Source organism: Lactuca sativa, chromosome 8 (genome assembly GCF_002870075.4).
Source record: "Lactuca sativa cultivar Salinas chromosome 8, Lsat_Salinas_v11, whole genome shotgun sequence".
Taxonomy (NCBI): Eukaryota; Viridiplantae; Streptophyta; class Magnoliopsida; order Asterales; family Asteraceae; genus Lactuca; species Lactuca sativa.
The window spans coordinates 321,304,454-321,311,734 of NC_056630.2; positions in this window are offsets into that span (position 1 = coordinate 321,304,454).

Sequence of the window (7,281 nt, forward strand, 5' to 3'; positions counted from 1 at the left end):
GGGAAAGCTCCCTTGTTAGCACATATCAAGGTTTGGGGTTGCGAGGCTTTCGTAAGACGAGATACTCACGACAAGCTCGAACCTCGTAGTGAGCGATGTATTTTCATCGGCTACCCGCAAAAATCCTTTGGATATCTCTTTTATAGACCGAAGGACAATGTTGTCTTTGTTGCGAGGAGAGGAGTATTCCGAGAACGAGAACTCATAAGCCAAGGAGACAGCGGGAGGCAAATCGAGCTTGAAGAGATTCAAGAGTCGATAGATGAAGGAACCTCTACCGCTGGCACTCAACCCGAGGAGGAAATTCCGGATGAACCGATTGACGAGTCATTACCTCTTAGACGTTCCGAAAGAGTTAGAGTTCAACCCCAGTTTTATGGTTTTCATATTACTACCGAATGGGATACGTATATTAGTGATGGTACACTAATAAATCTAGATGAACCTAATAGCTATAAGGAAGCCATGGCAGGCCCGGAGTCTGCGAAATGGAAAGAGGCAATGGACAGCGAGATCCAGTCCATGTATGACAACCAAGTTTGGAATTTGGTTGATAATGTGCCCGGACGTAAGATCGTTGGGTGCAAATGGATCTTCAAGAAGAAGACCGACGTGGATGGAAATGTACACACATATAAGGCACGATTGGTTGCGAAGGGCTTTACTTAAACTCCCGGAGTTGACTATCATGAGACCTTCTCACCAGTTGCGAAGATAAAGTCTATTAGAGTGATGCTAGCTATTGCCGCATTTCATGATTATGAGATTTGGCAAATGGATGTCAAAACCGCTTTCCTTAGTGGTAAGTTGGCTGAGGATGTTTACATGGCTCAGCCAGAGGGTTTTGTCAATCCAAAGCATCCAGATGTAAGCTTGAGAAGTCCATTTATGGACTTAAGCAAGCGTCTCGTAGATGGAATCTTTGCTTCGATGAGAAAGTCAAAGAGTTTGGATTTGTACGAAGCGAAGATGAATCATGTGTATATGTCAAAGCCAGTGGGAGTATAGTAAGCTTCCTCGTTCTGTATGTCAATGACATACTACTCATAGGAAACGAGGTCCCGACTCTGTAGGAGGTTAAGTCCTGGCTCAGGAAATGCTTCGCAATGAAGGACCTCGGAGAGGCTTCCTATATTTTAGGAATAAGGATAGTGAGAGAATGAAGTAAGAGACTAATCGGACTTAGTCTAACACTTACTTAGATAAAGTACTGAAACGTTTTAGTATGGAAAACTCGAAGAAGGGAGAATTACCGATACTAAGTAATGCCAAGTTGAGTAAGACTCAAAGTCCGAGTACCGAAGCTGAAATAGTGGAAATGAGCCGAGGTCCATACGCTTCCGTAGTTGGCTCAATCATGTATGTTATGACTTGTACTCGCCCTGGTGTAGCCTTTGCTCTGAGCATGGTTAGTAGATATCAAGGGAACCCTGGCAGAGCCCATTAGATTGCGGTCAAGAATATCCTTATGTACCTTCGAAGGACGAAGGAATGGTTCTTGGTCCGCGGAGGGAGTGATGACTTGAAGGTGCGAGGGTATAGTGACGCCAGCTTTCAGACCGACAGGGACAACTACCGTTTGTAGTCGGGCTGGGTCTTTACCCTGAATGGAGGAGCAGTAACTTGGAAAAGTTCCAAGCAAGAAACCGTAGCTGATTCAACGTGTGAATCAGAGTACATTTCAGCGAGCGAAGCGTCGAAGGAGGCAATATGGTTGAAGAACTTCATCGGTGATCTTGGAGTTGTACCTGCCATAAAGGAGCCCATGGAGATTTTCTGTGATAATGAAGGAGTGGTTGCCTTGACCAAGGAACTGAGGGATCATGGTAGATCTCGACATATCGACAGAAAATATCACTTTATTAGACATCGTGTAGAAGAAGGACAACTCGTGGTGAAGAGGATATCATCAGAAGATGACCCAACAGATTCGCTTACGAAGGGACTGAGTAGGGTTAAGCACTTGCAGCATGCTAGGAGTATTGGGCTAAAGGATGATATTAGTATAGATTAGATAGTAGTAGAAACGTGTAATAGATAAATGTAATTAACATTTGATGATTAAATAAAAGAGTATTATTTATGAATAATGTTACTGTCTTATGTTAATTGTTTAACTATTGTTTCACTTTGCCTGTTTTGACTTCCAGAATAATTGAGTTTATTAAGAATAATTGAATTATTCAAATTGTCCACAATATTTCATATGTTGGAAGTAGATATGAATGAAGATTGTCATGAATTGGTGTGTAGATTATCTAAATGGTATTAGACATAGCAAAAGGTTGCTGCAACGTTCGTGAGTGCTTATGAACTAGTTTTGAGCATTGGAACAAACCCGCGCTTGCTGGAATCACCTTATGGAATGTGATAAAAGGGTGATCGCGAGACGATAATATCATATGGTCTTAAAACCAAGATATATGGTTTGTTATTTGTTAATTGGTTGTACATTGATAATGCGAAACCAAATCAGTAACTTGATGTTATAAAACGCATTGTTGTGTATAGTTGATTAATGAATAAGTAAATGCATGTAAGTCGAAGTTTATCTGTTACTTTTATTCTAACAGGGTAAAAGCGATATCTCGGCCGCTCGATGATTTGATTTGACTTATGTGCCAGGCTCGGTCAGAACTGAATTGATGTGTTCGATTAAGTTCTATGTCAAATGAATCGGAGATCGAGAAACCAAATGCTAGACAAATTTGTTCCATAGAATTGTCAGCATGATATCTAAGCAGAGGACTATACGATCCCTTATCTAAAGGACTAGATTGATTTGATCAGAGTTTGACAGCGTCTTTGAGAGCTACGATTGCTAATCAGATTATACTTGTATATATAGTTACTAGACTTATCCAAGTCGGAGACTGTTGGAATAGTGTCTAAGGCTGCAACTATATTAGGCAAGTATTTGACCCGGTTGTGCATGGTCCTTTTGGGTTGCCTTCACCATAGCAACTTGACAAGATGATTTATTATGAGAGAAGAAATATTATTAATATATTATGAGAATAATATAACGAATAATAATATTGTTATAAGTCATAAATTAATTAGGAATTAATTTGGTGACTTAAAGAGATTAATTGAATAAAGGGGCATAAACTATCAATTGTATGATAGTTGTACTTTAGGCCATAAATCCCTTATGGATAAAGGGGGACGGTTTTAAGGACTATGGATAGGCCTTGAAATCGTCCAAAGGCTTATCAATTAGGGTATTGGATTGCTTAGGGCCTAAGTTAACCAATTAGGGTTTAAGGGTGAAACCCTAGGAGCCTCACTAGTAAAAATAGACCCTAGGGGTCAAGGGAAATCGGAACCTATGCTTTAGAAGAGACCCTGGCTGATTTTGATCCCCTCTCCTGTCTCTCAAATCATCCACTTGCTAGTTGGTGTTTGTAAGCCATTAGAGGAGTGACAATTGTGACTCTAAAGCTCCAAGGACAAGAAGATCAAGCAAGTGATTCAAGGTAATCTTCTAATTCTGATTTCTTATTGTTATTATACTCTATTAGCTATTAGAAGTCTTGGATTCAATGCCTGTTCAATTAGAGAAACCTAGATCCAAGCATTAGGGTTTGTATGTGCACATAGGAATGTTCATATGGCTAAAACCCATCAGAGTAATTTCGCTCTCAGTCAGGCTGGGTGTTTACCTTAAACGGAGGAGCAATTTCTTGGAAAAGTTCCAAGCAGGAGACAGTGGCTGATTCAACTTGAGAATCAGAGTATATAACGCCAAGCGAGGCAGCGAAGGAGGCTATATGGCTAAAGAACTTCATTCGATACCTTGGAGTTGTACCAGCAATAAAGGAGCCTATAGAGATTTTATGTGATAGTGAAAGTGCAGTTGCCTTAGCAAAGGAACCAAGGGATCATGGGAGATCCAGACACATCGACAGAAAATACCATTTCATCAGACATCGAATAGAAGAAGGACTCCTCGTGGCAAAGAGGGTATCATCGGATGAGAACCCAACAGATCCCCTCACTGTGACAACCCGAAATTTCCATTCTGTATAACATATCAAGTCAATAGAAGTCAGAACAGTTACTATAAATTTTCAGACTTTTTGGAATAAGTTTGAGTATTTCCGGATTTACACTTTAGGAGAAATTAGGAGAGAAGATGCCCTAGATTATTTTGAGCATCTTAAAAGTTTCAAAACTCCACGAGGTTGGAGTTTACGGCTCAAATGATATTTTGGACCAAAAATCCCAAGGGGTATAAATATGGCCCTTAGCCATATTTGTTTCATTTGTTCCATTTTATCTAGAGAAAAACCTGATTCTCTCTCAAGGATGTTCAGTCTTTCGTCCCAAATCGTAAGTGCTTCTATCTTAGAGTATAATAGGGCTTGTTATATGTCTATACATCAAGAAATCAAAAGGAATAACCAAGATCAAAGAGTTTACGGCCCAAGAACACCTTGGACCGTAAACCCTTCTTTGATGGCCAAAAGTGTGCCCTAGTCCCTTCCTTGTGAAACTAGTCTAAACTCATACCTTAATGTCTGTGGGACTTGAAAGCACAAAATACCATGGTCCATAGTAGATTACAGCTGCAAACACCAAGGGATTTGGTATGAGGGTCGTACACCCCTTTTAAGGGTGCAAATGACACCCTAACACTTTAGTGAGCCTTGGATTTTATCATAGAACCTTACCCCTTTGAGTTAAGGACTTCATTTAACGAAAGGGTACTCCTTACCATGAGATTACGGCTGTAACTCATGAGGGAGTGGTACCAGGGCCGTGAACACCCAACAAGGCCATTTTAGGACCTTATACCCTCCCAAACACTTGTTTAAAGCTTTGGAGCACTTAACCACTAAAGCCCTTAGAGTTTTAAGCCCCTTTTGGTGACCAATGGAGATTTTATGGCCAGGAGTAAACTCCCCTAGGCCGTAAACTCCAATAAAGATGGTCATGGGACCATAAACTCTGATATGAGGCTTCACACTCCTTTGTTGCAACCTAATAGCCTCCTAGCACTTGACCAAAGTGTTTTCCTCGCAATAGGATGTTTATACATGTTTAATTAGTGTTAAAATCACTAATTGTTTATATACATATGTCTTCAAATGTAATTAGGATCATTGTGTGTGTCTAACTCTTCACTTCACACCAAGCACTTGTCCGACACTTCCTTCCGATCCGCTCACTGTAAGTGAGTTCATACCCCTTGAATTAACCTTTTAAATGTTTCTAAATGGTTTTAAATGCTTTATGGGGGGAATACAAGTTGAATCATGCTAGTTACAATATCAATCACATGTGATTAATAACTAACATGCAAATGGATTCACTATACGTTAGCTGTTTTACCAAACAGATTTCTTCAAAGGACTTTCTTAAAGGTTTTTATATGTTTAAGACTCTTTATCAAACTGCTTTATACATTGTATGTTTCTTTTCAAACTCTGTTACAAATATGTTTCAAACAAAGGTTTTCTTTATACTTCAATTGTTTATTCAAACAAAATATTTTCAAACCGTTTTATAAACTGACATCAAGTCGATCTTTTCTTAAATATAAATCTTTTCCAAAGGTTTTACAAAACTCCTTTTATGCTTTTATATTATCAAAGGCATGCCTGTATATGTATAGTTATATAAGAAATGTTTAAAGGACTTAGGAAGGCTAAACCACTTTATTTCCTTTTCCCTGTTGGGATGTGGTCTGGTAGGGTATCGGTTATCCGTCCGAATGTCGTCTAAATATTAGTTATATATCATGTATACATATGTAGACATAAAAGTGTCCTCAGTCAGTTCAGTACCTTTGGCTAGCAAAGGTATACCTTCGTTGATACTTGTACATTTCTAGTAATTATTATAGGTATAGTTAGGAGATACTACTTGCTATTCCTATTACAAGGAATTACACCAGAGTCAGTTCATTCATGAGTCCATACGAATACATGTTGTTTGTAGAGATACACTTACTTGGATACACTTTCCAGGATACTTTTACATAGATACCTCGTTAAAAACATTCATGTATATGTATAGTTATATAAATAATGTTTAAAGGACTTAGGGAGGCTAACCCGCTTTATTTCCTTTTCCCCGTTGGGATGTGGTCTGGTAGGGTATCGGGTATCCGTCCGAAGGTCGTTTAAATATCAGTTATATATCATGTGTACATATATAGACATAATATTTCTAATCAGCCAGTTCGGTAGCTTTGGGTAGCAAAGGTATACGTTCATATACTCTTAAATGGATACTTTTACATAGATAATATATGATGAGTTACTATTATATTTTATATGTATAGATTATGTTATATAATCCTCATTCTTATCTTTATTTTATGATACAATCACATAATCGACGAGATAGATTGGACTTAATATCCTAGTACCAAAGGATACTTTGCGGGGCTAACCATTCCTAGAACCTTGTTAGCTACGTAGGTAAATGCACATCTACGGATGTCTACAGTTGATACCATTGCAGGTATACTTTAAGGGACTAACTATTCCTACACCCAGCTATTAGCAATAGAGGTAAATGTACATCTCTGTAGGATGTCTTAAGTTAACACTGTTAGTTATCCTAGTACAAAAGGATAATACTTGAGTTATTTATATTATAATTACCTTTATCTTTTGAGTCATTCACATAACCTGTGAGGTGAATTATATATGAGTATCCTAGTACCAAAGGATATAATGTCTTTTATTAATAATAATAGTATTACAGTCGGGTCTTGGTAGAAGACTACTTTCAAAACAGTAGGGTCTTGGTAGAAGACTACTTTCAAAACAGTAGGTTCTTGGTAGAAGACTACTTTCAAAACAGTAGGGTCTTGGTAGAAGACTACTTTCAAAATAGTAGGGTCTTGGTAGAAGACTTCTTTTATAGGGATAATAGGGATTTCTAGGGTTATTCAAATGCTTTCCATTACTTACAAACATTTCCATACTTATACGACTTTATTTCAAAACAATGTGAAGACTTTCATTATAAGTTTTACAAATCAAGGACACAATAATACTTATGAATTCACCAGCTTTTTGGCTGATACTCGCTTTCAAAATAACTTGTATTCTCAGGTCACAAATAGATAGGTACGACGACCAGGTTTGTGAAGACGGAGCAGTCCAGACTCGTCTTATTCTGATTATTCATTTTATTGTTGTATATTATGAAAGAACACACTTGTAACTAAAATTTATACTATTAATGCAATGGATGATGTTGTTGCTTGTTTACTACTTTTCATTGCTGTGATACATTACATGACGTCCTCCACCCCAAAAC